This window comes from Thamnophis elegans, chromosome 4, assembly GCF_009769535.1.
Source record: "Thamnophis elegans isolate rThaEle1 chromosome 4, rThaEle1.pri, whole genome shotgun sequence".
In the NCBI taxonomy this organism is placed as follows: Eukaryota; Metazoa; Chordata; class Lepidosauria; order Squamata; family Colubridae; genus Thamnophis; species Thamnophis elegans.
Window position 1 is genome coordinate 90,907,660 of NC_045544.1, and position 11,190 is coordinate 90,918,849.

The window sequence follows — 11,190 nt, forward strand, 5'->3', positions numbered from 1 at the left end:
TCCCATTTGTATCTGGATCCATGTTATTTTCATCTGGACATAGTGAGCCCTACCCTTCTTAAGAACGCCCACTTACATAGATCTACTGGGATACAAAATGAATAGCTGCTAATTTTATGTAATGCTGTGTTGTATAGAGATAAGAGTATGAATGCCTCAGTTTCACTTTGGACTTGAAACCAATTTCTGTTGCTTAATGATTAGCAACTGAATGACTTTGGTTTTAGTTCAGCACTGGGTAAAAAGCTCTTAGCCTTCAACTTTCCTATCCAAGAAACTGTGCATTCTATGGATTTTATTTACTTATTTATTTATTTGCATCCTGCCTTTATTATTTTTTGGGAGGACGCGGTGGCTCAGTGGCTAAGATGCTGAGCTTGTTGATCAGAAAGGTCAGCAGTTTGGCGGTTCGAATCCCTAGCCCCACGTAACGGAGTGCACTCCCATTACTTATCCCAGCTTCTGCCAACCTAGCAGTTCAAAAGCATGTAAAAATGCAAGTAGAAAAATAGGAACCACCTTTGGTGGGAAGGTAATAGCGTTCAGTGCACCTTGAGCATTTAGTCATGCCAGCCACATGACAATGGAGACGTTTTCGGACAGTGCTGGCTCTTTGGCTTTGAGACAGAGATGAGCACTGCCTCCTAGAGTTGGGAACGACTTGCACATATGTGTGAGGGGAACCTTTACCTTTACTTTATTATTTTTGCAAATAATGCAAGATGGCAAAAATATTCAACATATCTTTCTCATCTTATTTTTCCCATAACGACAATCCTGTGAAGTGAGCTGAGAAAGAGCGATTGACCCAAAGTCACCCAGCTGGCTTTCAGGGCTAAGGAATTCAAGGTCTCCGTCTTTCTACTAGTCTGGTTCCTTAACCACTACTAAACAAATTGGCTCTCAGATATAAATCCCCACCCCTTTTCTTTTGGTTTAATGTCCCCTTGCTATTGTTTCTTCCTTCCTTTCTTTTTTAGAAATGGCTATCTTGGTTCTGTTATTGTAATACCAAAAAAATTGAGGGCTTTGGTAAATTCATCACAGAATATTCTCTCATGGGGGGGGGGCGATCTTGAGTAAAATAAGCAGATGCCCTTTATCACAGGCTGGTCTGTTTGCCATCTAGCCCAGAATGGTTTCCTGGACTCATTTTCACCACCTGCTGTCCAATCTTTTAACTGAAAGATCCCCACCATTCATCCAAGCACATGGTCTGGGCTGGAAATGGAAATTAAAAGGAAGACCCTTTCCTTTATTCCCATTTTACCCAATCTGCTTTCTCTCCAGATATACTGTATTGGGATTATTATTAAATTCTCTGTCAACCCCAATTCGCTCCTATGCCTGAAAGAATGGGAGACATGCTTGTGGCATTTCCATTGTATGACACGTGCCCATTATATCTAAGTTTCTCTGTAATCAAACATGGCTTAGATTCAGAATTTTTGTCCCTGCTGTTCATATTCAGTTAATCAAATTCCTCTATATATGATTACAATGCTTTAATTGGCTGATCAGCAATTGATAAGGAGCAGTGAGAAGAATGGATTTGGAAGCCCAGCAAGTTCAAAAACTAATAATTTTCATTCCTTATCAGAAAAAGTGTTGAATGTTTTTCAGTCCCGGGAATCTGAAAGTCACATTGGCTAAAAGGTACATTTGATTTGAAAATGTTGCTCTTCTGTATTTTTCCCCATCTTCTATCTTTTATACCTACCTGATGAAAACAGACCCCCTAGCTTGGTTTCCAGTTCCTTAAATAGCAAAGCAAATTTTTATTGTAAAAATTTCAGTTGACCCAGAATAAAGCCCTTGTGTTCTCAATCTGGGACCTTCTTGATGGTGCAAAGTTGGGAAAGGTTCTTCTAGCTATTAATTGCTCTATCCAGCAGCAACTAGGCTTAATAAATTAGCTTTTCCCCCCAGTATAAACATCATTTTTCTCTTTTTTTTTTCAACTTGTTATTTGTCTTCTGTATTACTGATACAAGTCAGTCCTCAACTTACCACAGTTCATTTAGTTCATTCAAAGTTATATCATCACTGTAAAAAGTGACTTATAATTGTTTTCCATACTTATGGCCATTGCAGCATCCCCATGGTCATGTGATCAAAATCTGAATGCTGGGCAAGTGGTTCATATTTATGACAGCTGCAGTGTCCTGGGATCATGTGACCACCTTTTGTGATTTTCTGACAAGCAAAGTCAATGGGGAAGCCAACTTCGCCTAAGAAACCTGCTACTAACTTAACAGCTGAATTGATTCACTTAACAACTGTGGCAAGAAAGCTCTTAAAATGGGGCAAAATTAACAACTGTCTCAGCAACAGAAATTTTGGGATCAACTGTGATCATAAATCAAGGATTACCTGTATATGGATCGCTTCTACCTTGAAAAAGAAGAGAAAGAAGACACACTAATATAGATACTGGATCTTTCACAAGTATCTGCCTAAAATATATTGAAGCTGTTTCTGACTTGGCCATCAGTCTGGGCTCAAAGGACAGGAATTTGGATGAATACCAAATTCTAATTGAAGGAAGAAAGTTCTCTGTGGAAATATCTTTTATTTGTAGGGCTTAATAGCATAGGTAACATGAAACAGCTTTTTAATTAGGTCTGATCTCCTTTTCTTCTCTTCTTTGTCTACCTGGTTTTATCAAGCATGGAAGATAGAGTTGTTTTACGATTAGAGTTTGGAAAGAATATGCTTAGTTTCCTGAAACAGGACTGAGTTAAATATTGTAAAGCAAGCTATCAAGTTATTATTTGTAGAGAGGTTTCTGGAGAAAAGGTCTTCAATATTTATTCTGACTGACTGGCACTGGTTTCCAAATTTTGGACAAATATTCTTTCTGTATCATGTTAGATTTTTCCCCCCTTTCTATTCAATCATATCTGATTCTTGGAAACTACCTGGAAAAGTCTCTGCAGTTTTCTTGGCATGATTCTTCAATGGTTTGCCAATGCCTCCACTCTAGGGCTGGGAGAAAATGACTGGCCAAGGTCATTCAGCTGGCTTTGTGCCTATGGCAGGATTAGAACTCATGGTCTCATGATGTAAGAGAAGGCCTGCCAGAACTTGAGGGTGGAATCAAAAGAAGAATAAGCCTACAGTCTCTACGTAGCCACAAAGTCCAAGTCCTCTTGAATTCCATTGACCCACTAGCGCCAAAATACTTGTATTTATAATTGTAATAAATTAGTGTACAGTAATTGTAACTTCACCTGTGGTCCTGGTCTGTTGTGAGTGATATCTGGTTTCTAGTATGATGACTTAACAACTACACCAAACTGGCCCTATTTTTGCTAAATAGAGGCATGTAGATATTGCAGGCAGATATTTCATTCAATTAATTATTACAATAATTTGGGGGAGCAAGTTAAGATACTGATGTCCTTCTGGGATCTATCTTTACATAATTTAAGTGAAGGGCTGTCTTCTAAACTTATGTGAACACTTAAATCGATAGATACCTATATAAATACCAATGTGGGGTAAAGATGAAAATGCTGAAATAGGAACAGGCAGCTTCTACATTGGAGCTATTGCTGTGGAATAGGGGGCATAAGGCTTTGGCTTTCTGAATCCTATCTCAAATATTACAGTAATTTTAAATGCAATATTTCACATGATTTTGGTTTGGTCTGATTTCGGACAGGCATAAGGCAAAATCTAGTCTTGATGCAATGAGAATTCTTCAGTGCAATGGGATGTTTTGGGAAAGATGAATCCATTCTTTCTTTGCCTTATTAAGGCAAACCACTCAAACAGAGGAAGAGGCTAATTAATTAGGTGTAAATGGGATAATAGCCTCAGCAGGTGAGATGACTTTCTCTGGCTGTGGAAGCTAAGCAGGGTCAGATCAGCTTAGTATTTGTATGAGAGACCATCAGATTACACCAGGACAGTACATCTAGATTGGGAAGCATGAAAAACATTCCAGATGAATGCAATGGCAAACCACATCTGCACTTTTGACACCTGCATGTTACATTCCTGCACTTTAATCTCCAGGAGACAACTAGATGATATGTTAACAAATCGAAAATTTTAATGCAAATGTGATTGGTATATGAAAGACAGCCTCCATCTCCATCCCATCTATTTTAACTCAGATTGAATCAGAGATTTGGGACTTAAACCTGGAGATACAGTATAGGTACCGACTAGTGTAAGAAAGCCACACATTATAATAAGCTTTTGGTGTACTTTTTAAAAGATTGGAATGGAATTTGCAGGCAGATGAAGCCTGCTGAGTCTCAGATAAATACTGTAGGTACAAAGGTTTCCAAGCGAGGCGCTTTAATTCTATCTAGAAAGTAATGTGCCAGAAACTTTTTCTGTTTTTGAATGGAATTAAATGATATTTGTGGGGAAAAGGATACTGTAACACCTTCCCACAAGGCACTGTGATTGAAGAGCTTCTGATGACCCATTCTCTTTGATTAGAAGGTATCTAATGTCATTCACACCATTCCTCTCTCTCTTTGTAGTTCTTGGAATTGCCAAATGGTTCACAAAACCTCCTGGTAGTCCTTATTACAGTCTGGATGTCTCTATAAGGATCCAACTTCAACAGTGGAGATAATGAATCAACTCAAGAATTAAATGTGAATGAATCCAATGCATATTTCCCAAATCCAAGCTTCTGGATTTTCTTGTCAGTTGTATTTTATGAGTTGTTTTCGATAGAGGATATTCAGAAATGACATGCTATCAGCTCATTAATAAAAGCTAAGTAAACCTTTGCTAATGGAGTGCGTGGCTCAGTGGCTAAGACGCTGAGCTTGTTGTTCAGAAAGATCAGCAGTTTGGCAGTTCGAATCCCTAGTGCCGTGTAACAGAGTGAGCTCCAGTTACTTGTCCCAGCTTCTGCCAACCTAGCAGTTCGAAAGCATGTAAAAAATGCAAGTAGAAAAATAGAGATCACCTTTGGTGGGAAGGTAACAGCGTTCTGTGTGCCTTTGGCATTTAGTCATGTTGGCCACATGACCACGGAGATGTCTTTGGACAGCACTGGCTGTTCGACTTTGAAACAGAGATGAGCACCACCCCCTAGAGTCAGGAACGACTAGCACATATGTGCGAGGGGAACCTTTACCTTAAATCTTTGCTAATGGACAGCTAAGACATAGCTCAAGAACATAAGAGCTCCAGTATGATTTTTACATAGCTTATTCCATGATATTATTGAAATGCAGGTATAACTACTTTAGACATTGAAGTCAAGTTTATTTATTTATTTATTTATTTATTTATTTATTTATTTATTTATTTATTTATTTATTTATTTATCTATCTATTTGTCTTGTATGCCGCCCACTCCCGAAGGACTCCGGGTGGCTCACAATAAACAAGGGGAGGGGGATAAATAGACAAAACAACACTTTAAAAATATGCAACATTCACATTTTCCGTGGGGCTGGATATTTCACAAGCCCCCCGGCCTGCTGGAGCAGCCAGGACTTGGTGGCTTTGCGGAAGGCCGGGAGGGTAGTAAGGGTCCGTATCTCCACGGGGAGATCAAGTGTCTTTTAAGTTTTCAGAAAAGTCTTAGAAAAATGTGTAAACTTCATATAGTGTTATTCAGAGCGGGGTAAGCCTTTAACTGCATTACTGAATTCTTCTAGATCATTTTCAGTAACTTCAGGGTAAATAAACTGAATGATCTAGTGTCATTTTTTAAAAACCCTGGATTGCTTTGGACTGGGTTCCTCAACATGGGATGTGAGGTAAGATAAGATCACATTTTCTTATCTCATGCCTGGGTTCATGGGAGTTGAAAGAAGTCAAAATGGTGTCTGTATCAATGTGATTAAAAGCCCATCCCCATCATGATGACTGTAAAGAAGGGGCAAGGTTTCATCTGCATGATTGTGGCTGTCCCCTGCCCCCCCCCCCCAATTGTGCCTGTTTCAAAAAAGATTTCAGAACATCGTTTCGGATTTTGTACAAATATGAGCACAGTCTTAACCCACTTTTTCAGGAGTTAGCAGGAGCCTAAAGAAAATAGATGTTGCTCCCTTAAATTCAATGTGACTCTGTCGTGTTTGTCTCCTTCTCTGGGTTATTATACTAAAGCTTGAACAAAAAGTCAGGCTGCTTTAATGAATAGCAAAAAGATTGAGTCCTGGGCACTTCTTCCAATTCATTTTCAAGCAGAGAACAACTGTAATAATTAGCTATTTAATTCAAGAATGTGTTTGTCACGCCTGTCTGCTGCTTTGTTATGGACACTATAGGTAATTTTCTCTGCTTCACACCTCTTCATTTACCTTCCATCTTTCCCTCTATACTTCCCAAGGGAAGCTCTACGTATTTATATGCTACTACTCTCATGAATCTATTGCATGAAATGGGCTCCGATTTACAAAAGCTTATGTGGTAATAAATGTGTTTATCTCTAAGCTTCCTATGTCTACTTTTTACAGACTTATTGTCCCCAATGGCTTCTTTTAAACAAGTAGGAAATAAGGTATCAGGTGCACAGAAATATACAGACAAGTGAACTGTGTACAGCCACACAGACCGAAGGAGTTTATTTCTACCATCACCTCTCTCTTCATTCCCACCCTGGTTGGCTCTTTGGATATTTAATTTTCAGAATCTTCAGTCTGGGGGGAATTAATACAGCTAGAGACAAATTCCTACTTCTGGGAGAAGGTGAGAATGAGTAGGATCATGAAGATTTAGTCAAAACCAGAATTTAATTTGTACAGAAATTCAGTTTTTGAACAGGAGGTCTAGACATTTTAGCTGTAAGAATTATATTACAAATAGCAAATGAAACAAGCTAAAAATGAATGGTTAGCCAAACACCCCATTCAATCCTATAGCTTAAACAGGAACTTTCTTTAAAGATGAGCAGTGTCTCTTTTGTTTATTAGGTAGACCTGCCTTATCTCCAGAATAGTCAATAAAGTGAAACACTGGCCAGCTATAAACTCACTGAAATGTAACCAATAAGTTTAAAATATAAAAACAAGCTTTTTATTGATAGGATTATTTTGACAGAAATGACAAAAATACCTTTTAAGGATTGTTTGGCACAAATAATGAATAGCCTTAGTATTCCTATTACAAAACATCCAGGTTAAAAATATATCCTATCACCACCGGATGATACTCAATTGTTAGCCAGCAAGATAGAACCGGATCAGACTTTCCATTTCCCAAACACACTCCAGATTTCTTAAGAGGGTTCAAAGCAGATCTGGGGATATTTATGACGTGCAGAATGGAACCGAGGAAGAAAAACTTCCACTGCCTGAGCAGAACCCAAACAGCATAACTTGGCCAGTACTGTTAATAATGAAGAAAATTCCTTCCACATGTTTTACCATCTCCTCCAGGAACCTTATTGGTGTGTGTGTGGGGGGGGGGGAGGTTCTTGAGAATGATGATTCAAGGGAGATTCAATGTGTAGGAAAAAGCAGACTCTTGCGCTGGTGAAAATAGATTTGTCAAAGGAAAGGGGATGGGAAAGAGGAAAGAGCTCATGAGAAGGGAAAGTGAACTCCCCTAATCCTATTAAACGCAGTAGCATGTTTCTGTGGACCGCAGGGAGAGATTAAGCACAGGAAAAGGGATAAGTGTTGCTTCAGTTTCACTAAACTAATGTGACAACTTGTCATTGGAAATCTTTACAGCTTGTTAGTAGATGACTAGCTGATTCAGATATGTTTTCTACCATTTCCTTTGTGTCTGGCTATGAATGCCACTTCCCCCCTCCCCCCACTTTTCCTGTCCCTTTCTTATCCGGCCGCTTCATTTTGGCTTTTTTCCCCACTTTTTAATCCTTCATGTTTCCTTCAGTCAAAACATTTAACTTGCTTTAATCAATATTTTGTTTTGAAGATGTCCTCTGACCTTTGTTTGGACAAAGGTAACCTTCAAGGGCATCTCATCATTCATTAACCTAAGTTGGATGCTGCGTTTCTTTCATGTGGTCTTAGTAAGACATGAAATGTTCATTTTTCTAAATGCTGCAGAAAGACTCAACAATGTTTATTTCATTTGTTGTCCTGATGTATGTTGGCTAATGAAAGAAGGGCAGCAATAATTTAGATAAGAAAGGAATATAAATCACTGATTCTGGAAAAGCTGGATCTTTTTCTTTCTTTCTTTCTTTCTTTCTTTCTTTCTTTCTTTCTTTCTTTCTTTCTTTCTTTATCTCTCTCTCTCTCTCTCTCTCTCTCTCTCTCTCTCTCTCTCTCTCTCTCTCTCTCCTTCCTCTTACTTCTAAAAGCAGATTTTGGAAATATTAATTATTCTCCCTTTTTCTGCTGTCAATTTGCCCTGCTTCTCCTCCACTCTCCCTCTTCTACCACCATAGACATCATTGTTGCATAAATGGAAAAAAACATTTTACAACATTAAAAGAAGACTGTTTACAAAAGGAAGGCCACACTGAGGTATAGAGGAAGCCTGTTTTTTAACACTGGACGCCTCTTATCTCAGGCAGCTCCAGATTGATTCCACCCGCAACCCCCCTTCCCCCGTAATTCCTGGTCTGCCAAATGGGGTTAAGGCGGGTGGACACCTTGACTTGGGTAAAAGTCTTTTAGAGAGATTTTTCTGTTTACTTGCTTTTTCTTCTGGGTTTTCTCCCCTTTCACCCATGGGATTGCCTGCAGCAGAGCCTTTTGCAGATCAGTTGCTGCCAAAAGGGTTGGCAGCCTAAGAGGAATACACCGCATGGGAGAGGGATTTGGCTGTAGCAACAGGGGCAAATTATGTGAAGCATTAGGAAAGGAATAAGTCACACTAAAAGGCACGTGGATACATTGACTTTTCTGACTATAAATTGCACGCTGTTTGGTCTTGGTCCAGCTTTTGATAGAAAGATAAAGTTGTCCAAATCTGTCAATAATTAACTGTCAGCCAATTAATAGTTCCTTCACAAATCAAGTTCCTTTCCTGAAGGTGCAGGCTCTCCGTGGGAAAATAATGGCTGGTTAGACGAGGTGTTTGGTGCTGCTACCTTTCAAAGGTGGTGGCTTCAGAATCATTTTCTCAGAATCATTTCCTTCCATTGGAACACACAGTTCCAATGGAAGCATTTCCTTCCAGGAACTGGAAATTCAAGGTCAGCCTTTAAAAAAAAATCTCGAAGAAATAGATTTTAAAATGCACAGATTATAGATAGATAGAAGACATGAAATTCTGTGGCAGGTCTGTACAATTTATGGCCCCTTAGATCAATATGGTCCAAAAAAAAATGAGGGCAGTAAATGCAGAAAGGAAAGAAAGAGACATCAGTTTTGTTGGGAGGGGGGGGAAAGCAATTGATTAACTAATGCATTGTGCTATTCTTCCTTGAAGGTGACTTTTCTTCAGTCCTGTCAAAGAAAAACCAAAATACACATTATGGGAACATAAAGCAAAGAAGTACATTTATTTATGTAAGAAATTTGTTTGTTTGTTTATTTATTTATTTATTTATTTATTTAGTTTGTCAAAACATGTATGAAATATAAGTATAAACATGGACATAAGCACATGAAATGAATACAAATAAATGGGGACAGTAGGACAGGGATGGTAGGCATGCTGGTGCGCTTAAGCATGCCCCTTTACAGACCTCTTAGGAATGGTGTGAGGTCCACAGTAGACAGTTTAAGGTTGAAGCTATGAGGGTTTGAGGAGGTAACAACAGAGTCAGGTAGAGTATTCCAGGAATTGACCACTCTATTGATGAAGTTGTATTTTCTGCAATTGAGATTGGAGCAGTTTACCTTGAGTTTGTATCTATTGTTTGCCTATACATTATTGCGGTTGAAGCTGAAGTAGTCATTGACAGGTAGGACGCTGTAGCAGACAATTTTGTGTACTATGCTTAGGTTAGATCGTAGGCGGCATAGTTCTAAGTTGTCTAAGCCAAAAATTTCAAGCCTGGTGGCATAAGGTATTCTATTGTGAGCAGAGGAGTGGAGTACTCTTCTCGTGGAATAGCACTGGAGCCGCTTAATTTTACTAATGTCTGATATACAGTCTGGATTCCAGGTAGCTGTATTCGAGGATTGGTCTGGCAATGGTTTTGTATGCCCTAGCTGGCATTACAGTATTACCAGAGAAGAAGCTTTGCAAAATTAGGTTAACAACTCTTAATGCCTTTTTGCATGGCTGCCTGCTTGCTGACAGTAAATCTAGGCATCTTACAATATAGAATATAAAAAAAACAAAAAACAATAACCGCTCACTGCCCCCACAGAAAGTTCATGGAAAAGGAAACAGAAAAGGTAAAGAGGGAAAATTATTAAGAAACAAACTAATTACACAAAATGTTTTTTTAAGATAAGGAAAATATTAAACATTAACCTCATTTGTTTCTATCCTTCTGAACCTCCTGGCAGAGTTTAAAATTTTTCGCTCCATTTTTCTCCATATTTCTAAACATGATAAAGAAACAAACAAATATTATAGCAAACTTAACCAACAAGCTGTGAGCCACAGGACTGGTGTCAAAACATTGCCCAACAAGTAACAAGAGGAAGGTAGTAATGTGATTGGTGGAACCTCAAGATTTACAGAGGAATAACAACTATTAGGCAGAAAACAACTACTAGAAACTTATCCCCTATAGTCCAGTAAGAATCACAGGCACTCATTGGCCACAGAAGACTGAAAATCTATTTGGGGAAGTTTAGAGGATTAGAATAAGATGGACCCTCAAGTGAAGGACACAAGTTACGGTCTCTAAATTTTATAAATAAATAAACAAGGGTACATCCTATGCTACAGGAGTGGGTTCTAGCCAGTGTTACTGCCAATTCACTCATCTGTGTGATTTGCGCACGCTTGTGAGCTGGATGTGCACGCATGCGTAATTCAATGGAAATTGCACAGAACTAAAGAAAAAGATGGAGACAGCGGCAACCAGGGAACCAGACTGGCATACCACTACCAGTTCAACCAAACCGGGTCAAACCGGTAGGAACCCACCTCTGCTATGCTACATAGTGAACTATGTCTTAAAAGTAAAAATGCCCTCATTCAGTTTGTCTCCTGATGATGTTATAGTCACAACCATGCATTTTTAGAAACTGGAAAGAGGATTGCCACCCTGGTCTTGGTGAATGCTTTTCAAATACCATCCTATATCTTGGTTATTTCCTTGAGATTTAACCATGCAAGTAATACCATGAACAATAGCAGTCAGGTTGGGATTTGAGGAATCAC

The 11,190-nt window shown here is 38.8% G+C and overlaps 1 long non-coding RNA gene across 1 annotated transcript in view; it reads left to right on the top strand.

Moving 5' to 3' along the window:
- The first annotated feature begins 8,873 nt into the window (after positions 1-8,873).
- Positions 8,874-11,190, top strand: part of LOC116507008 — a 4,298-nt gene continuing 1,981 nt past the window's right edge. The window contains exons 1-2 of the long non-coding RNA XR_004255126.1: positions 8,874-9,097; positions 9,334-9,413. This is a non-coding gene — a long non-coding RNA (uncharacterized LOC116507008). The remainder of the gene's footprint in view (positions 9,098-9,333; positions 9,414-11,190) is intronic.